General features: G+C 47.4%; 2 long non-coding RNA genes across 2 annotated transcripts in view; one reads left to right on the forward strand and one right to left on the reverse strand.

Annotated features, from left to right (window-relative positions):
• The window catches only part of LOC142560007 (uncharacterized), a 30,116-nt gene extending 21,567 nt beyond the window's left edge, over positions 1-8,549 (reverse strand). The window contains exon 1 of the long non-coding RNA XR_012823294.1: positions 8,014-8,549. This is a non-coding gene — a long non-coding RNA (uncharacterized LOC142560007). The remainder of the gene's footprint in view (positions 1-8,013) is intronic.
• LOC142560011 (uncharacterized) overlaps positions 1-21,320 on the forward strand; it is a 49,470-nt gene extending 28,150 nt beyond the window's left edge. The window contains exon 2 of the long non-coding RNA XR_012823297.1: positions 17,099-21,320. This is a non-coding gene — a long non-coding RNA (uncharacterized LOC142560011). The remainder of the gene's footprint in view (positions 1-17,098) is intronic.
• The last annotated feature ends 744 nt before the right edge of the window (positions 21,321-22,064 follow it).

The raw sequence follows: 22,064 nt of genomic DNA on the forward strand, positions 1-22,064 counted from the left end.
CATCCGCCCACCTAACTTTCTGCCGCCCCCTGCTACGCATCCCTTCCCTTGGAATCCAGTCCGTAACCCTTAGTGACCATCGGTTATCTTCCCTCCTCATTACATGTCCGGCCCATGCCCATTTCTTTTTCTTGATTTCAACTAAGATGTCGTTTACCCGCGTTTGTTGCCTCACCCAATCTGCTCTTTTCTTATCCCTTAACGTCACACCCATCATTCTTCTTTCCATAGCTCGTTGCGTCGTCGGGTGCGCAGTGTACGCTTGTTTAATCCTGCAAACAGCCGTCTGGCCTCCGCAGTGACCGGCATGATTACTGTTTTAACAGAGCCTTGCTGGACTTCCGGCACCGATTCGGGGTTATATCACATTTGCTTCTTGTTTTTTTTTTTATAATAATGCCGAAAGGCAGCCCTCCTAGATAAAAGAAAAAAAAAAACAACTCTTACGTGCACTTTAGTATGCATATGTTATGCCAGTAAGGACAGACAATGCGATTGCTAGGGTATCGCCATGTTGGGCTGTTAAAGGGCAGCTGCAACAGAATTTTGGGCAGCGTAAAACGCCGTTTGACATAGTGTAACATATGTAGCCGCCACCGTGCAAAATTTTATGTTTGAGTTACGAGTCGATGCGTCACGAAAAGCTCGCAAGTATTGGATGCATCTGATGCCTAAACGAAAAGAAAAAAAGAAATCTACCATGACCACTCGTTGGAAATGATGCAGAACCTAAAACGCCGGCATGGCTCCTCGGCATGACCTCCGAGATACGACGGCGTCCGTAGAGCGCCGAAAATCTCGGAGGCAATGCGCTAGCATTTACGTCACATTCGCTAACCACCAGCTGCACGCGTCTTTTGCTAAAGTGCTTTGCGAAGGTTTTTAGTAAGATAATTAAACACCTACCAGTTATGCAGCTTTGCCACAAATTCTTCAGTAGTACATAATATACATACTCATTTCTAGCCAATGTACCGAAACAGAAATGTCGCTGCAGTTGGCCTTCAATGCAGTTTTATTGCTGTACTGCCCAATTGACCTTGGCATTTTGTTTTTTTATTTTTGCAAGTGCAAGTGCTTTATTTTTCTTCACTTAATTATGGTTATACAGATGTCTGGATAGATAACCAGGGAAGGCTAGTTTCCAGTCCAGTGTCAAAATATAACTGACAAATCAGGCGCAGATATTAGCAGCAGAGTATTTCGAAACACGTCAGGATTCATAACAGAGAAGAAACAATTTGAAATACTCCTAATTAATCAGTGCGTGTAAGTTAGAGATGCTGGTTATCAAAAAAAAAAAAAAAGAGATTCAGAGCAATTCTACCTTGTCAAGTTGGATGACCAGCTGAGTTGTATATATGGTGATAAATATGTTGACAATAAATATGTTGATTGGAAATAAAACACACTACCACAATAAATTTCGTTTTGTCGCGAAATTTCTGTTTTATTAAATTGCGTACTCAATGCTATTTCTTTATTTTCATCCTTCTTTTGTTTGCTTTTTTGGGTTTATTATTTCGTCACCAAGGTGACTACCGCTTTATGATCGCTATGATATACGGCCAGTGACTCTACGGCGACACTGGAAAGGTTCTTGGCCAATGTGAGGCCGATACATGCTGGTGACGCGTCGGGGGCACACTGATGTTGGTGTAACATTGAATGCCGAGCTTTTCCAAGAGAAACGTCAGGAACCACTTTCCGCATGGCCCAGACACGTCCGTGTTCAAATCATCCACAATTACCATGGGAGTGGAGTCTGTAGGGGTGATCCAACCGAAGGTGCATACGCTTGGCGTTTGCAATCTTCGCCCGTATTACGTGCCGCGCCCCGTCGCCCGCGTACATTTCTGCTTCTGTTCACGACGGCGTTCTTCGTGGGCGCGCTGTTCTTCCGCAGTCCTCACCGCACGCCGCCTACCCATTGCACGGGTGGAAGGCAACTGAGATAAGGTTGCGTGGTTTGCCTATAGAGCCCGTGACGACAAACCGTACTCCATACTAAACAGGGTCTATTCTGGTTTTACTTTTTTATTACGATTTTTTTATCACCATATGTTTTGACACTTCTCGCAATTAAACGCCGCTGGGGCACACCTGGCGATACGCTTTTACTTCGTGCTTTAGCTCTTTTAGCTATGGGGTGGACGCCATCTTTCTTGCCTACGCTCACAAACTGCCAGAACCTAGCGTATAACAGCTGCGTTGTAAAAAGGATTTGCTACACTGCTTGAAATTCCGTGCGGTATTAACCTTTAGGGGTAAAATATTCCAGATTTTTGTGCCACTGCATTCAATTACCCTTTCGCCGTATGCATCTTAAAGCACGTGTAGCACTGCGAGTTGCAAAAGAAAAGACGTTTTGAGGAATAGGAAAGTTAGTGCACAAAATATTATTCACTGAAATTGAGATCTTATGATTACATAGTGTCGTAACCGATAACACATGTTCTGTTTGGAAAATACTATTAAATGTATCAGTGGTGTAGTTTGAAGTGCTTATTATTTTCAGCGCCCTTTTCTGTAGTTTTTGTAAAGGTTGTAAGTATTTCATGTAAGTCACGCCCCATGATTCTAAATAGTAACTAATATGGCTATGGCAAAACGCATATTAAAGTGATTTGAGTAATTCACGAGGGAAATCTTGCTTTAATTAGGGCGTAATACCCGTACCCGACCTTCTTGCATACATTATAAATATGTGCTTTCCAATGTATATGTTAGTCAAATATGTCGCCCAGATATATAAACGAATCAACTTCTTGGATGGGGCTATTATTTAACGCAATATCCATTTGACTGCTGCCAACATTGTTTCCCCTAGATCTAAACCATACATATTTTGCCTTATTTCTATTTGAAGTTAATTTGTTTTCTAAAAACTACGAGGAAATTCTTGATAACTCGGCCATCACATCTGTTTTCAGTGCAGAGAGTGTGTCTCTCGTTAATAATAAGGATGTGTCATCTGCATACATTAGAACGTGTTAGTTCTGAAGAACATTAGGGAGGTCGTTAATGCACAATGAGAATTACGCGGGACCGAGCACACAACCTTGTGGGACTCTGACTTCCAAATACAGCGCAAAGGATACACGCGCACATAAAGAGGACAGGAAAGACGCGGACAAGCGCTACTGCCAACTGTTTATTCCAATCGACGCACCCTCCGATTTAATAAAGTCAGCCATGCACAAGTGTCACGCCCCTTTTCCCATGCTACGGTGATAAACATAACTAAAAACTAAAAAGGTGAACAAAACTGCTGCATGTTTTAGATAGCAGAATTCAAGAAGTCCAGTTCGGCGCTGTGCAAAAGCATAGACGCTTCGCTTACACAGACATGCGAATTTTTGTGGATATAGAAAAGGGGTGTGACACTTGTGCGTGGTTCACTTCATAAAATCTGAGGATGTGTCGGTTGGAATAAACATTTGGTAGTAGCGCTTGTCCGCGTCTTTCGTGTCTTCTTTATGTGCACGTGTATTTTTTGCGCTGTATTTGGAATTTACGATGTTAGACCAACTAGTCCAACAGAGGGTCCTTCAGTGGGACCCCACGGGTGACTGTGCTTTATGTAGAATAATAACCGCCGATTACTACCCTTGGTTTCCGTGAGGATAAATAGCTGGGAAAAAAATTCGAGGAAGTTGTTTGTAACACCATAACTTTCCAGTGTTTGCAATAGTATAGAGTGAGAAACGGTATCAAATGCCTTCTTTTTTTATAATCGAAAATATTCCTATAATAAGCTTATTTCGATGACGTGCAGAATTCATTAGTTGCGAAAGTGTTAAGACTGCAGTTGATGTCTATCTAGACGGAATAAAGCCATGCTGCTGCGGACAAATTGTTTTCGTTTAGAAATCGATTCCGTCTCTTGTAAATTAGTTTTTCAAAAACTGTGTTCATCACACTCAGAACAGAAAGTAGTAGCGATTGTGCGTGTTCGCAGCGTCTTCTGCACTTCGAAGAGCACAGATTACTCTGAAATTTACGACAATGCAGGCATATAAAGCGCAATAAACAAAGCCACAAGAACGTCTGAATCCACAAGCACGAAGATCAGACAAATCCATGTACTTCCCGTCATTCCCATGGTGGGTCAACGAATGCAGCGCCAGAGTTCCCTCTCGTATATTGTAGGAAACTCTATGGCAGGCAGAGAAGCCGAACAAGTGCGCATCGACTAAAAGCTGCCAGGGACAAAACATGCTCGGCCAATACGCTGAGATTCGGAGGTCACGTGCCGGGCCGGCCTTTCGAGGGAAAAGGCGAAGAGAATGGTTTCGCGACAAGTCGGCTTGCCAAGGCTGGCTCAGTGACATAATGCTCCCTCGTAGTTTATTTCCTTCCTCCATGACTGCACTTCTTATTGCACACAACAGGAAAAGAATGTCGCTTCAATAGCATAGAGTTTTATACAATAATTACTAGAGCGAACTCTGGCGCTAGTGTCTACGTGAGCTGTTATCGGGGCGGTTCAGCCAGCATGGGAATTATGGGAGGTACATGGATGTGCCGAAATTTCGCCCTTCTGGCTTCAAATGCCCACGAAACTTTGTAAATTCGTCAAGTTCAACACTGTACTGCGTACTAGGTCATTAAAGGGACACTAAAGGTTAATATTAAGTCAACACGGACTGTTGAAATACCATACCAGAAACCTCTAAACGCTTGTTTCGTGCGAAGAAGAGACTTATTTTAAGAGGAAATGCGTTCTGAAGCGTCCGCGTACCTCTATAACGCAACTCAAATCACCCGCCCTCCGATTGAGGAGTATTAACGTCATGGTCTCATAGTGACGTTGCGCCGTCGGTGAGTAAAACGGCTCCCACAGACGGCGCTACAGCTTTTCTGCACGAAACGCAAACGTGCGGCTAGAAACAGAGCCAAGACAGAGCCGACAGCAGCGCGAAAGCGGAACTATGGTGGCTAGCGGAAGGGAAAGCGCCCGACGATAAGCTGGTTCTTTATTTTATGACGCCAACTTCGACGCTCGTTGCAATGGATGACCCTGACAACGACACATTAGCTCGCGATGCGGGGTTCAAGTTCAGCGATTTAAGCACTGATGAACATGACCTGCTGTTGAGGGCTCGCGCTGCCGGCGTCGTTGCTTTACTACAACGACGACGGCCTGCTTTGAAAGGCACTTCACGCGACTTCAGTAAGTTGGCATTGAACTCGTAATCCTCTGGACGAAAGTGCAGCGAGCACACTACGTGATTTTTCGGCTCTTTGCCAGCGCGCTGTGGCAGAGGTACGGCACTTAACCACTTCGAACGGAGAGGTTCACTCGATGGCACACAGTGATAAGTAACGTTGGATTCGCCGCTTCAACTGCCCTTGGCCAAGTTCCGCGGACCGTTCGCGCATCCCACGAGATCACATGGACGTGGCATTCTCGCTGCTTGTTCCAAATGCAAGTTTCGCGAGCCAGCAGGACCACCGCAGCACAACACGATAAAGAAACAACTGAAACTCCAAAGCGCGTGCGGAGCAAAGTCGAGCGCGCAGAGTCGAGCGAAAACGAAACCTTTCGATCACCCATACTACTCAAGGGTAACGTCAAAATATTATTTTTTCTTATAACCGAACAGAAGTAGACTAGTAGTATTTTCTTCCATCTTATAATCTAATGAAATGATCGTTTTAATACGAGTAGTTGAGTACTAGTGACATAAATTATGATGAGGAGTGCTTTCGTCATCGGGCTAGTACCGGAATGTCGCTATGGGGTCTCAAATCGTGTCATGCATTTACCTCAATTTCTCGGTTACTAAAGCTCTGTTCGCGATTATATTGACGCCTTAGACGTTCTAGAGCATTGCTTTATCACTTTAACTTGACGGTAACATTTAGTGTCCCTTTAAATAAACATTATCACAACTATCCGATGGCAGGGTTCGAACATAGGACCTCTAACACAGAAGCCCGATATTTAAACCATTATGCCACGGACACATGCACCGACAAGCGACATAAAAAGCCCTTCTGAATTTCTAGCGGGCAAGCCAGCGTGTTGAGATGTTTGGCGCGTTTCAATTTGGCCACCTCGACAGGTCATGAGCCGCTGCTATTAATAGCGAGTGTGCATGTTCGCAGGGTATTCTCCACTTAGAAAAGTATAGATCGCTTTGAAATTTAAGGCAATGAAGATAGATAAGGCATAATAAACAAAACCACATGAACGTATGAATCCGCAAGTACGAAGATCAGACCAATCCATGTACTTCCCATCATTCCCATGGTGGCTGAACGATGCAGCGTTTCCAAGATGGCGGCGCCCATCAACTAAAGCTAAAGCCATCTATCGGAATCAAACTTGTCAATAAAAATAATGTCTCGGAAGCAGCAGCCAGCTACAACAAATATCGCCTCCTTGATTTATGTCTTCGCTTCCGTCTGTTGGTCACTGGGGTCAGTTCATTGGAGAAGCGTGTCACACTGTCCTATAATATGAGAGAGCCATCGAATACGCGCATAATAAGCACATGCTAGATGCTTGTTCAGCAAACAGTGCAATGTACTAATATGTCACACTTGACCTTTTAGTTTCACTGAAGCAAATCCTAACGAGCATTTGCCTTTTCGAACGTGCAACACCCCTTTACACCGGTAGAACAAGGGTTGGCTTTCGCATCAGGCACGTGTATTCGGGGCCTCTGATCACGAGTCTCACTTTTGGAGGTGACGCTGCGGTTCGGTATCGTATATACAGGCACGTATATACAGGCACGTATACAGGAACCCAGGATATTTTTTTCGAGGGGGCCCCAACTAAGGGTAACTCTTCTATGCAAATGAGGGGGGTGTACCTTTACTAGTACAAATATGAATAATGGCCACGGTTCGCGATGAAGATACGTAAACCGGCAATAAAGAAATGAAATATGGTGTATCTCAAAGGTACGCCTGTGAGATTACACAGGCGTGCCTGTGTATCTGTGTTTTTTTGGATCCTTCGTTTACTGCTCTACTAAGTGCCCAAACCGACTCGTATTGTTATATGGGAAGTTGCGTAACGATGCATGGCCGCCAGTGCCATACAACCGCGTAGAGCGCAGGACGCTGTGGTTCTAGACGTACTGCGCCCATCGCGAAAGGTTAGAAAACACCCACATAAGCACAGCAGAGAAGTGGCTACGTCAGGCAGCTCGAGTGATAACTGTAGAAGCGTCATTCAGAACACGCGGTATAATTCTCTACTTCCGGAGGCGTTGTTTCTTCCTTTTTTAAATAAAGAGATGTTGATCCATAAATATTTTCACAAACAACGGTTAATTTTTTTTAAATTTTCGCTTTTCCTTCCCGTTTGGCTGTTGACTCGGCTCTCTCTCTTAGTAGATCGCTTAATTTCTCAACTTTTTGCTACTCTTGTTTCCAGTTGCCAATTTTGCGCGAAAAGCGCTGTACAATTAGGGAAAACCTAGACGAGGTAACGGGTTACATTCATGCTGCTTATGGGTCAAATGGTTATTGCAGCGTTTCTTAATGGACGCTGTTTCGCATGATGTTATCTTACACCTTATCTAATCCATATCATGAGTATATGGTTTCGAGGATCTGCCAGGGCCGCAGCGAGCCGTCACTCAGGACATAATGAAGCAAAAGGAGAAGCTAAACGCAACTGGCGTTTTCTCCGGCCGCATACAGACCAGGTACCCACTGGTATCTCATGCATTTTCTATTAATTCGCGCAGTGTCAAATGCCTCAAGAACCGTTTGAGGGCATAAGGTCAGTCCGCTTGCGTGCTGCACTACTGATGCGAATGACTAGCTGCTTCGCTGTAGTCACCTTTAGCGCTAACCTGAACTAGAAGAGCAAACCCCACTCAGCGCCGAACCAATCTTCGCCAAACTGATTCTATCCCGCTCAGCCAACTCGGGTCATTCGTGGCGCCACGGGAAGAAGCCTAGCAGTTCCGCTTTCCCAGCTTGGCCATTCGGCGGCAACCCCGATACGAGCACGCTTTCGCAGAATACAACATAGGCTTACATTACCTTTCGGTCGTTCCCCCGGCTGAGACATGCAGCGTGTTCCCCGCCGCTTGCCCAATTGTCTCTGACACCATGCCGACTCTCTGAGAAGGCGCGCGCTGCGGCCGCCATTGCGCAAGGCGGCGCGCGCGCCCATTTGAAGTTGGCGCGCGTCCGCGCGCCGCTCAGCAGCCGGCGTCGCGCGCACACGCCGTAGGCGGCCGCAGGACCCGCCTTGCGATCGTGCGCCCATGACGCCCCGTCCAAGGCACGTGGCTGCGCGGCCGGCGCGTTCGCCCACCCGGAAGCCGCAGCTGTGCCGCGCTCTCCGCCCGATGAGCGCCAAGGGCACGCCAAGGCCGCACGTGCTGCGTGCCGCTCGAATGACGCTTTGCCATTGTTACCGAGCGCTCGCTCAAATGTTGGGCGCGTGGCGCGGTAGGATCTGCTGCTCTTTTCCAAGCGTACGTTCTCATGTCTCGGACGTCGCCTCGCGTGCCTCTGACACTGGTTGATGTTTCGCATAACGGCGTGACAATGCTGATGTAGCATCGCCGCGGTGCACTTTCCCTGCTCGAGTAGTAAAGGACAGAGAAATTCTGCACCGTGACGTAGGTTAAGAAGACGAGCACCTCAGTCAACTCGTAGAAGCGCATGTGAATGATACAAAATTGGAAAATTAGGGCAAATTTTAAGGCTAACACTGTCTACACGAATGTAGCTAGTGTAGGAAGTTGCCATTTTATTTTTACTTGTAGCACAGTGTAGCTCCACCTCCTACACGAAGCCATTTTTTATAGCTGTAGTGTAGCATGAAAATTAAACTTTCTAAAACGCTGTAATTTCGATGACTGTAGGCAGCAGACGGCCAACAAGCAGACTGGTGTTGCAAACGGGTGGCGCCATTTTGTCTGTGACTGTCGGCGCTGCTATAGCGACGATAGTGACTGTTCGCTGCAAGGACAGTAGCGAAGTGCTGGTGTGACTGTATGTCACATAGGAAGGTGAGCTAATCTTCCAAGAAGATAAAATTATCTTACTTGCGGATGGTGCGGGCTGTTACGGACTCCGCGCTGTATCAAACGCATTGAGAAGTTGTCTTCGTGCACTGCGCATTCGCGATGTATTTCGCTGCAGTTTGTCTATATTTGTTGATGAAAGGAAACTCGCAGTACATCGGCGTTTAGTTTCAGGCAAGGGTATATACGCAGCCAGTAAGTGCCGAGTCAAGCGCCTTTCGTATGCTGATGCGGAAGACGACGCGCAGTCTGCTCTGATTGGTTACAGCCCAGCGAGCCAAGTGTAGCACAGGACGTCATAACCTCTGCACAGCACTACACTCTTGTACATGAGCCCGCACGTAGTGTAGGTAAAAAAAAAGCAAGCCCTATTATACCGCTTTTGCTGAGCCGTTTAGCAAAGCGTAATGCACCGTCGTGGACCAACTCGCATCTTGTTTCTTTCGGGCACAAGAACAAACTGAGGTTCCGTGATTTCCCCAACTTTCGAGAGGTGGACAAACTTAGACTAAAAGTGAAAGGTTATATCTTTTCAACGAAAAGAAGGCGAGGAGAGAGATTGTCCGAACATTCTCCTATATGCTGCGTCAGTTTTTTTTTTTTTCCATTACTGTTGTACTAACCAAGTATACAGTACACCGCGGTGAGCAGAAGTATACGGACTACGGGAGCGCGTGGCGAACTGCATTGACGCGCCTTATTGCGGCGCGGCGCCTACTGTCGAAAGTCGCACCAAAGCAGCGGTGCGCATCCTATCATATCTACTGGCGTGTCGTATTGCTTTATCTGATGATGTTACGGTGTTCGCCGACTTCGCTTTCTCTGATCTGTCACATCTGCGACGTTGTTTCGGTGACTGGCTACGGCAGAGCTGGCTCGCACGTCCGTCGCGCGTTGGATTCCTTCGACTGTCTTGCGGCTAACATCCTCCACTGGCGTCCTTTGCTGACTTGCACAGAATACGTTCACTTCCAATATTCGCTGCCGCGTAATTAAGAAAGCAGTCGACGTTGTTTGTCGCCCAAATGGAGTGCGACTAGATACCAATGGTGCCTGTTTGTACGCTAAAATACTGACAGGCGCCGTACAGTTATTATCTTCTAAAATTGTTCAACGAAGACGGTAGCAAGTAATGCACGTACAAATCTCCATAGGCCACTGCGGGAACACTGCCACGGGCCAAAATATATGAACTGGGCAGTAATATGCCGCACGCCGTATAAAGTTCAATTCACTTCTGCCCCTAGAAAGTAGGTTACGTTCTGTAGTTGGAGAAGGGGACAACCGGCAGATTCGTCTCTTGAGGATTCTTAGGGAAAGTTGGCGAGCTACTGTTGCTTTCAGATGCTGTTGACACTCTGTCGCAGTCCACCTGAGCGACAAAGGACACCAATTGAGAACCATGCTTCAATACGCGACAGCAAATATCAGACCGCTACTCAGATTATGCGAAAGTTGAAATAGGTTGAGATTTGACTTATCTTTATTTTATGGTTCACTTTACATAACTTGGTCCCCTGTCTGGTCTCCCCCCTCCCCCCCCTTTTTTTTTATTCCGCACCGATTCCGCACTCCCCTTTGCAAGAATTTGTCTGCTGCTTTCGAGACGTCATTCACAGAGGTTCCTCAATTTCAGCAAGGTTTGCCTCCCCACCCAGTTTATCTTTCATCAAAACCTATTGTCCGTGTTTTGTATACTTCGCCCTTTTTGCCTCGTTTGTACCTCCCCTTCCTCCAGTTTCCTCCCTTTATTATTATTATTTTTTTAAATTTTCATTTCCTCTTGGGCTGTGGGCGCGAAGTGACTATAAAGACGAAAGAAACGATGCGGAGTAGCCTACGGTTCACTACTGCCGGTTGAGGCAATTGCTTACTTCTGCATAAAGCCACCGTAGCGCGGTCCCATCATGACGCGCTTGCAAGTCGCGGACGATCCAATATTTCAGGATATGAGCGTTCTGCTCCTCTTGGTGCGAGTAGTGGCGCGGGCCATACCCTCGACCCATGAATCGTTTGCGCACTGCCCGCAGGAGCACCGAGCGCCTGGGTGAGGAATAACGCATCGACGAATCTCGCGTGGCGCCAGCCCGATTACCCCCATTGCGTCGCCGACCTTGACCGTGCTTCGGCTAGCTTACGCTATCTGCGGTCAACTCAATGAGCCTTATCGGAGCGCACGTGTGATGTGCTGGGCGCGTGTGTCCCTGTGGCGTCTATACGATGGAGCGAACTGTTACGCCCTGGAGCATTGCACCGAAGATCTCTAAGCATGTCATTGTGCGCACGCGTGCAACAAAAGAAAGCCGCGAAGGGCTTAACTGTCTGTTACCTTGAAAAACAGATGCGTGCAGCGCGTATTGGCCGCAGCCCAGCTGCTTGCGGAGACTGTTAAAACAACTGGTAGTCGACTGCTGCTCCGGTGCTGAGGCGAAAAATAAACTTCAGCGATTGTCAGACCGAGTCACATCCTCTATCTGTGCTGGTGGTTCACAATAGCGAATTTAGCTATGATGCAAAAGTTATATATGTACAGTGTTGCACTCTGCGTTGCATATCACTTAGGTGCCGGGTAACCTTAGGCAACCTTATCTGAATTTTTTGAGGCGCTAAAAGTTACATACGATACCGTCTTTATTGTTTAGTTTACAAGATTAAGAGCCATGTTGCAGGGGCACCTGCACGTCTCTGTATCGCTGCGAAATGCGAAAAATAGACCGGCGCCGACCTCCTGGCACGTAGACAGACAGGACAGCTTCCTTTCATTCGCTGCTGCATCCAACTACGCGGCGTCGCTTCTCGCCTCGAGGCTGTGCCGACCGGGTCGTGAACGCGGGTGTTCCGTGTCTGGGACGCTGACAGAGGCGGTGGGCGCCAGCCTCACTCCTCAATGGGGTGGCAGAACCGCAGGGCACGCACGGCTAGCAACAGCTGGCTCTGTGACTGCACGGCTGATGTGGCGCGCAGGTGCCCTTGAGTCGGCCTCGCCAAGGTCACCCGTGCCGAGACGGATCGTTAGATCCAACTTCAGCGCCCGTCGCTTGTGCACATAACTATGCAGAATCCAGCCAGGTGGTTGGGCGTGTGCTCTACGCGTTCTGACATGGGTTGATATTGTGTAGAGCCTTACTTGGTCTTTTCGTTCCTTACGTGACGTTATCATGGCTGCCTGCGGTTTGATCGCGCAGATTGCTGCCGCTGGCCGCTCAAAGGTTGCGAATATGGGTTCTGTTTTATCTATCGGTGCGTTTATCAGTTTATAACGTTTCAAATCACTTATTCAGTGGCACTTCAGTGTAAAAAGGATAACCTTGCGGTGCAAACAGGAAGCGCCCCCCCGCCCACGTCCTGTTTTTCTATTTCGCTTTTCTTTCTTTTGCATACATGTATCCAGAAGAAATTGTACTCATCCTAGCTGGTAATATAAATACATATAAACTTCGAAAACTGGGCTTTCGCGAAACACGAGGGTTAAAAGCGACTACTTCGTTTAGTTCTATTTCTTGTCCTGCGTAGTGGGCGTTTTCTGTACCTCACGTCTCATGATGTACAGGACAGACACCCGAATTCCACCCTGTGTGCCCACAGTGGAACGTAATTAACGTGGCCGTGATCCAGATTTTCATTTTACTACATGCGACTATTAACACAGTAGTTCTGTCACGTCACTCACGCTAATTTGACTACACCTGTCCTCCCTTCCCTCGCCCGTGCTCTGTACTCTAATCGTGTGCTCATGGTGTTGCGAGGAAAAGGAGAAAACAGGCGCCTTTCGGACAATCTATTCTTGCGTCTTTGCCCTTTTCTTCTTCCTCGGCACTTGGCGTTCCATTGATCATTTACCAGTCATCTGGGAGCGTTAGGGAGTTGATTGTGATAATCAGAACACGCCCAACGTACTGCTCACGAGACGCGAGATTTTTTCACATCCTTTCACTGCTAGCAGCAGCAGCCAGAGGAGCAGAACGCGTCAGCAGACGCCACCCGTCGTGAGAAACGTCGCGGAAGTCCTGTAGGGCATGGCGTAATGCTCTGTGATGGTCCGCATTTCGTCACTTCTCTCCTGTCGCCGCACAGGCACGCTGACCTGTTGCAATGATGAAATCGGCCTATGCGGAAGCGCCGACGTGCTTTTTCTGGCTGCATTGTGCAAGCCGTGCACACTTCTTGCCTCGCAGGTATCCCTCCCTGCTTGGCTTGAGCCATGCGTTTATCACCGCGAAGACGGAGAAACAAACGCGCAAGTGCTGCTGCACACGGCACGCCTGCATGAAAGAGTGCCAGATGTGCGTTTAAAGCGCCGCTAATGTACCTTGTTACTGAAGTGAACTTTTAAGAAGAACAACAAAAAAGTATATATATATATATGATCAGGATTCTTCGGCAAGCTTTGTCGCACATATCAGTGAATTAGGTTCAGGATTGCACTCTAGCATACATCACAGTTTCAACAAAGTCTAAGTGTTCCCTTTTATACAGGTGCTCACTATGCTTAGCGCTGACGCCTGTTGTGCATTCCACGTACATACATTAACGCTGCACCTCTTTGCCTTGTGTGTTGATCATAAAGGCATCAACACGAAAGGTTGGCCGCTTGTACGAAACACGAGATGGCTGTTATGCTTCTGTCTGTCATTCCTGCCGATTCCATAGCATGAGCCCTGGGCAAATAGCTCTGTCGTGGAAAAGGGAGTTACTGCTGTCATTCGCAGCCCGCAGCAGTGCCGCCGCGATCGACGCTTCGTTATGCTTCCGGGCCGTTTTACTGCTCTGCGATGAGCTTTCCCGCCGTCCTACTGCTGTCACGGCCAAGCAAACTCTTGAGCACCGTTTAAAGGCAATGGTGCTGCCACATTGCAGTGAACAAACCTAAAGTGAAGCACTGACAACAGGTCAAAAGTCGCGGACGAATGTGAAGACGGCGCTCGGTCGTCTATTTTGCGTTCTTTTACTATGGAACCAAACCAACTAACACAAGTCAGAACTTTACTAAAATTAAACGTCTACCTTCGCTGATGAAGTGACCCAACTGCCGTGGGCTGGTGTGGACAGTGTATCAGGATGCGAGCTGTACGGCCTACGTAGGCATCGCCCGTTCAGCCGCAAGCTGCTCACGGCACGTAGTTATCGATCTCTAGTTGGCATTATTACTGACGATAGTGGTCCTAATCAGGGCTGTTCGAATATGACGCTTGAAGATGGGCCACTGAGGGTGAAATTAAAAAAAATCGTTTTAAGCGGACTGCGGTCTCCGATTAAGATTAGCCATTAGCCTTAAAATTACGAAGCTCTGAGCACCGACCGCCTGACACTTATGGTCAAGGCCACTGCGAAGAGGAGAACAGAAGGAAGGAAGAAAAAAAAGAAGAGAGAAAAAAAAAGGATCCCAAATCGAGTTCCGCGCGCCTGCCAACAGCAAGAATAGATCGGCTCGGTCGCAGGCTCGTCGCGCCATCTCTCGGCCGCCGACGGCGTAACGAGCTTGTGGTTGGCGGAGCGATACACGCCCTGCACTTTGCCTCGAAGTCCTCCTCGCCCGCCGCTCCGTACGGAGCGGCGGGCGAGGAGGACTACGGGGCACCCTATCTGCACTCTTACAAGTGCGCTTTTTCTCTACCCTCTACTACTTTTTTTTCTTTGGGCGAGGAAGTAAGCGCACGTGTCGGGGATCGCCCATGTGACAGGTGACTCCTCCTTGCCCCATTGCCCGCGCACTATCTGGCCGCGCTCTCCCCACCTCTACCGCCCTGCGGGGTCACCTTTCTGCGTTATCCGTTCTAGATAGCGTTGCCGATCGCTTCCAGGTTGCTTGACAGCGGTTGTCCAAGCAAATGCTAAAACAAACTCGCGTGGGCCTGCTCTTCTTTGTGTATTAATTAGTTTTCATGCTCTTTCCTTTTCAGACGGCACGTGCGTCCGTATAAGAAAGCCTGCTTATGAGCCAGTGCCGCTCTAGCCTTTCAGTGCAGTTTCATAGAATATAGAAGTGTGTCCGAAAATCAATAAAGAATTACTCTGAACTCTGCTACGGAAAGTTTTTTTTTTTCTTTGAGCCGCGCCGCTCACATTTATTCCACCCAGAAAAAAAAAAAGAGAAAAAAGAATCGAGTATGGATACTACGCTACCAGGGAAACAAGGGCTGGGTGTCATCATGCCGTTTTATTACATAATTTGTGCGCGTTTTTCGAATGTTTATTCTCTTATTAGTACCTTCAGCGCACGAAAGTGCAGATTCGTTGATCCCTGCCCAGCCTGAGGAACGTTACAAATGCGCTGAAATCACATGCGTCCATGGGCTGACCATTTAGCGGTCACCCAGTTTGTACGAAGTTACCCGTTTCAATTTCTCGCTGGCTAGTATTTCCGCTCAATTGTTGCACACATACTACACGTTGACGCCGTGAACTTCTGGGCGTCCTAAATAAATGCGGATACTGAGTTATTCAGTGACTGGCGAATCGGAACAAGGTGCGCAGTGTGCAGAATAGCATCGTTAGCAGCCTTGTTAAGGCGCTAACAACATAAGAATTGTGCGACGCTCTCTCTGTCATATTACCTATTCACTAGTTAACGTAATATGTTGGTTGTGCTTAACCAATTGTATGTGTGTAGTGTTTTACAAGGCAATCACTCAGTCTTGACATCGTCTGGCCTGACGCTTGGCAGATAATCCGGACCAACATTTCCATCTGTCGTTTCTGTATATCAAAGAAAGACGAAATAAGCGTTTCTGAACGCAAGTACTCTAATTTCGCGCTTGCTAAGATGAGACTTCTGTAAAACCGCACAGCGTTGCTCACAGATTTATTCCAGGTAGCATATGTGTTAACATGGTGTACTTTTCGGCCAGGCTAAAAGTAATACCAGGACAAACAAAAGCAGCTTGTAAGGGTTCCGTGTTCCTTCCTCACGATTCATTCCGGAAACAAGTATTCCTCCTGCGATTTTTTGCACTACTGTAGAAGTATAGTACCCTTGAAAATCGAGGTTATTCATTCATTTATTAGAGACAAGGACAATAGATCACGCGGTAATCGCTCTCCACGTTCTTTATATGCACAAACGTTTTTAACGTTTCTGTATCCCACTCTATAGTTGTTGAAGATTGACAGTGGTCGAACCAAGGGGTGTCGATGAAGCCAACGTTCAACAGTTGCTGCCCTGGCGAATACAAGTCCCTTTGTCGAAACGTTGGCTTCGGCGACATCCCTTGGTTCTATAGCCTGTTAATCTCTTCAAGCCACCATCTTCTGAACCTCTCTGTTGCTTTGGATTCCTACGGCTGTTGGTGGTCCAGTTTTCGTGGACACCAGGATTTCACATCGCCTGCCTTACCGACGTGCCACATATTACATCGGTATCTCTCTAACAACTGCGGATATGTGAACTTATCGCTCCTGCTTACGGACGCGCTGCGGTGACTCGGTGGCTATGACATTTTACTGCTAAGCACAAGGACGCGTGTTCGATTCGATTCTTGGCCGCCGCGTTCGCATTCACACGGGTGCAGAATGCAAAGAACCCTGGTGTGCTTAGATTTAGGTGCATGTTAACGAACCACAGGTGGTCGAAATTATACAGGAAACCCCTACTACGGTGTCTCTCGTTGTCCTTCTGTTGCTTTGGGACGTTAAACCCCCCAATTAAAATCAGATCGCTCCTGCTTTTAGTGTCACGTCAAAATCCATATGTGCGCCCATTTATTCTTTCTATTCACACAGAATTAATTTATCGTAATTTCTAGTGTTTTGAGCGTGACGCTTCACATTATTTGGTGACACTATGTTAAGGCACCTGGAGCTGCACAGCGGCAGCGAGAACGTTGGTTTCCAGGACAACGTGCTCCAGGACTGCCGTCGCACTGCTGACCGATAACATAACCTAAGCTGAACTTATTACGAAAGCACATTGAATTTAACTGTCTGATTACCTCATGATTATCTCACGCATTATAGTGACCTTCACGTGTCCTTCACAATGCTTATGGACGGAAGAGCAATATAAACTTCCGTTCTGAGTGAACACGTTGTAGATTTTGGGCACCTGTGTAAGAGTGGTCTTCTCGTTTCTTTTTTTTTTTTTTTTCTCGCAGTTTGTGACGAACGTGTGCTGGAACTCTGACGGTCCTGGCCCGGTGTGGCGGTAACAGCCACGTCCGCGCACCGCCCCAGCGTTCCCTGTGGATTACGCCAAGGCAGAAGAGACCAACGTTGCTTCACGGCGGATACTGTGTGTGGGTGCCAGTGCGCGCGTGTTTGGTGCCATCGCGTTCTGTGTCAAGCGGGCTCCATGAGCGAGCGTGACCTGCCTAATGCGGCGGCGCCTGTGACCGCCCCGTCGTGTTGTGCATCGCGAGACAAGTGCCCCCTTTCAAGGAGAGAATGAAGTGTGTTGCGTGATCAGTGGTGCACCTTTGCAATCTTCACACCTTTCGGATATAATGCGCTGGTCTCGCGCCCTCTGGCGTGAGGTCCGCTGTAAATAGGTGCTCTGGTAAGTTCGGGAGGCATAAACTGTAGGAAAGCTAAAGTATGGAAAGTGGGGTGTTGTGGATGAGGAATGTCGCGACGCCCGGACGAAACCAAAAGTGCACGAGTGTGCCCGAAGCCGCTGCCTGTGCCGCGGATAGGTCGTCGTCCCCCACGGTTGCTTGCACTAATGGTCGTCACACTTTCACACTTCGCCCGCACCTATTCGAATGCCAAGAAAGACCATTGGCGGTGTAGTAAGAATACGTAACACGGTCGAATGAGGGCGTAATGGCCCTGGAATAACTCATAACAAGTAGCGAAGGTTTGCTGCGCGTGTTGCGACATATATTCCAGTTCTGTGTTGCTGGCTGTCGCTGCACACACACACACACACACGCACGCACACGCACGCACACACACACACACACACACACACACACACACACACACACACACACACACACACACACACACGCACACGCGCACACACACACACACACACACACACACACACACACACACACGCACAATGGTGCGTTAACAATGCGTGCCGCACAAGCTCAGCGTCCAAGCGCGTGCTCGAGGGAGGAGAAAAGCCGTGCACTGTGCTCTTGGAGGCACGTCGCGGTCCGTCCACCTTTGGTTTCGACCACGGCTCTTCACATTGTGCTCTCGTTGTCGTCCGATCTGCGAATCTGGAAAATTGCGAATTCGCTTCATGGGTGCACGCGGCAAGGCGAACCGATCGCATGGCAACCGTTTCACCTTGCCGTTCGCTCGTAGCACACTGCAGCTGTCGTGCTTCCATCATGCTGTGCGTTTATTCGTTTGTTTTTTTTTTCAAAGCTTTATTAGACGAAACGCTCACGTGCACGCTCAGCACACATTTAAGCGTTGTCATCACGCGGTGCGCAATTCTCTGCGCTCGTATGTGCGCGTTGCTTTTAAGAAGTACCGGCCCGGTGAAACTTGCCAGCGATAGAGGCTGGTTGTGTGGCACCGCGACAGCACGTCAGTCTTTCGCATCGGAACGCACCGGCGACTGAATGAATGTATTTACCCGCCGATCTCCGCTGTCATCATGGTCAGCAAACGTTATAGTGAGACTAAACGACAACAAATAATTGAAATGAACGAGGAGAAAAAAAAAAAGAAAAAGCCGTATGATTATTACATTGGCGCTCGATTCGGGTCCGCATGACGTCTGCGCGTTGTCAGTGGCCGCGCTTTGCCTTTAATACAACTATTAGCACAGTGACAACCTCAGCAGTTCCACGAACTGCCTGGATCTTTTTGTCTGCAGGCACGCGACCGGGGCGGCGCCTTGAAAGGCTCTCGGTTACAATAGGCTGCCTGGAATGACAGCAGCTGCCATTTTGCTGAGTGTTTCTTGACCTGAACTCTGATATATTGCCGACGACAAAAAAAAAAAATAAAGAAAGGAAGAAGCACGCCTGCGCAGGATTCGGGCGAACGTAAACAATAGAAAGAACAGCACGACAAAGAAGGGCCGGTGCGAGCAGCACAAGTACAGTCAGAATCAGACTTGTCTGGAGCAGTCGAGCAGGTGGCTGACGGCTGCATGAGCTCTCAGTAGCTGCTAGGTTCGAGTTATGTTGGATACGAGCGCCAGAAGCCTGCATGCGGCATGGCTGCTCGTGGCTATTTGCGTTATCAGATTTTGTCACGAGTGATGGTGAACGGAATCTGCGCTTTCTTCTTGGCCTGCTTCGGCGCGTGCAGCGGCCGCCGCTGCTGATAAGAGAGCGAAAATGAAACATTCCTATCTGGTTGAAGCCGAAAGATTGGCAGTGTTTGAAGTTATACATTTTTGCTTTAGACCATACCGAAAGAGCGTAGCGACTTGATGAAACACTTCAAGCAGTATATAGAATAAACGGTGAAACTCCAGAAGCAGTAAGAGGAAGCTTCTTTACCTTAGGGAACGCACAATAAAAGGCTGAAATTGTTTATCTGGCCTTTACCATACCGAATTTGACACGGTTTGGTGAATTAAAATGAAGCGAAAATCCATAACTGTAGGACGCAAAGGTTATCAACAAAAATTTCGTCTTTTTTTTTTTAGATATTGTTGCATCTCGGGACACTTATAAAGAGAATGATAGTGCGTCATACGGAGCTCCAAATTACATCGCTAACTTGGAAAGATAGTTTTGGGGTACTAAGCTTTGTAATAACTTCAGATAGCTTACTTATTCTATACATCAAATTTATCCACTTCCCATGCTCTAAAATACGGCATTTTGCAAAACAAAGAGATATGTTATGGTGCAGCGAGAAGCTAAGCATTACACATAATTTGATATTCTTCTGCACTTTCCAAAATTAATTCAATGATTTCAAAGATATTATTGGAGTGAGTTACAGGATTTTTGAAAGCATATGATACTTCAGCATACCCCGGAGCCACTGAATGTGAAAGCCGAGGTTTGCCCTTCGGTTAAGATTTGTTTTAACGCAGCATTACTGCAAACGAGCATCAATTTGCTGTCTTAAAAATTTATTGGGCGGATATTTCAACAAATGAAAGTAAATAGCTCGGCAGACATATCTGAAGCCGTGTTTCAAGTGGGTATGACACACATGATTTATTAAGCCTCTCATGAAAATACATAAATAAATATAAAGCAGCACGTTCACTCACTCTGATCAAGCGAAACTAAAGAAAGAATATATAAGTGCAGCACTGAAATGCACGAACTCAATAAACAACCTCGCCGTTCCATAACAGACGCGATCCTTCGAGGGAGGGAATCGTAGAGCGAAGTGACGGGCAGAAGACGATGGCGCTCCCACTCTTCTTGAACAGCTGCCCAGAGTTGGTCAGCTGTGGCTGTCGTTAAACCCACCCTTCTGCTCAAATTTTGCCTCACCAGGCCCCAAACATTCTCTATCGTGTTCAGGTCTGGGCTTCGTGCAGGCGCCACTCAAACGTTGAGATGCATAAGTTGTCCAGCAATTCTTTGACGCACCTGGCTGAATGCACCGACGCTTCACCTTGCTGAAGCAAAAAAAAAAAAATGCCATCGGGAAATGGTTCTTCGAGCACGGAAGGCATCGGAGTATATTGCAACGAGTACATGTAGTCGTGTACATGCGAGCTTCGTGGAGCATCCGTCTTATCGTTGGCAGGCTGACACTTGTCAAGCCGAGCTCAGCCCTGATATATTTACTACAAAATAAATTTTCGCGCCTAATAGATAATGCACCATACCTTAGCCACACTGCCCCACTGCTTAGAAAGCATCAACTGCTTACACTGTGGAATGTTATGAACAGAAAGATAGCGTTAGCTAGTTACCTTCAAATGCATTCCGATCCTACGGCTTTTTTTCATCAGTATCTAACGAAAACACACACCTACAACACCCGGCACATATGTTACAATAAGGAAAAAATACGTACGAACTAGAGCACCCAGAAACTTAGCTACAGAATTTCCAGTTTTTTAAACGATCACCATCCTGCTGTAAACATTATCCAGGAAAGTAAATCATTCAAAGCTTTCAAAAATAACATCACTGTGTATCTGTTGTCACTGCAGGCACGACCACTCCTTTTTTTTTTCTGTTGTTTCTTACAGCATTTCTTCCAATTGTACATAAATGTTCAATATGAAATAACTCCCGTTTCAATGTTACGAACCACTCTGTATTTCTATCTCGTTTAGTGTTTATCTTATGCGCTGAATGTCTTGTGCTCTCGAATGGGAGCAAGAAGGGCGCAGACTCCGTGTCAGGCATCCACTTGCCTTTTGGTCTGCGCCGTAGGCAACTGTACCATACGTTGTCTGAATAAACTCTTTGACTCTTTGACTTTGAACCCAACAGTTATACACCGAGAGGCGGCGCTCGTGCAGCCGTCAGCCGGCTACTCGACTGCTCCAGACAAGTCTGATTCCGACTGTACATTTGTGTTATGCGCAATGCCTATTGCACTGTTCGCAGAAGGCAAACGCGCGGAAAGCTTTGAGCTGTACGTTCGCCCGACGTTTGGCTGGCGACTTTCGCTGTAGTGGACCGGCCGAACGCCCCAGCTCACTTCACGTCGCTGCACAAAGCCGGAACATGCGCGCACACGTGTGTGTCTTGTTGATTGTGGGGCTAATGTCCAGGATTAGCGTGTATTAGCACGATGAGCTTACGCGCCGCTCTTGTGCGCTCACCATCTGGCCCAATCATTATCTTCATCTTTCTTGCGTGAAGTCGCTTCGTTTGAAGTGCATAGGATACTAACATGACGAGTAGTACGCTTTATAGCCAGCTCAAGTCAGTCTAGCGAATACCTAAGAAATGAGCGGGGAATATCTGGAGAGAGATATGAGGTGCGTCCGATGCGACGTTGCCTTTCGCAGGTGTGAACAAGAAGAATGACCTTGAAAATTTGTATTTTATTTTACTGGGCAATAATACTAGCGCTTCCTCAAAAGTGTGTACCCCTCAAGCCCGATTTAACATCCCAGCGAGAAACTTTTCAATAATATTGATAATGAAAAGACGATTGAACACGTTCTTTCGCAGTCTCTTCATGGAAAGGAAAAGTGCCAAGAAAAGCGATACGTTACGA

The sequence above is a fragment of the Dermacentor variabilis genome, chromosome 1 (assembly GCF_050947875.1).
Source record: "Dermacentor variabilis isolate Ectoservices chromosome 1, ASM5094787v1, whole genome shotgun sequence".
Classification (NCBI taxonomy): domain Eukaryota; kingdom Metazoa; phylum Arthropoda; class Arachnida; order Ixodida; family Ixodidae; genus Dermacentor; species Dermacentor variabilis.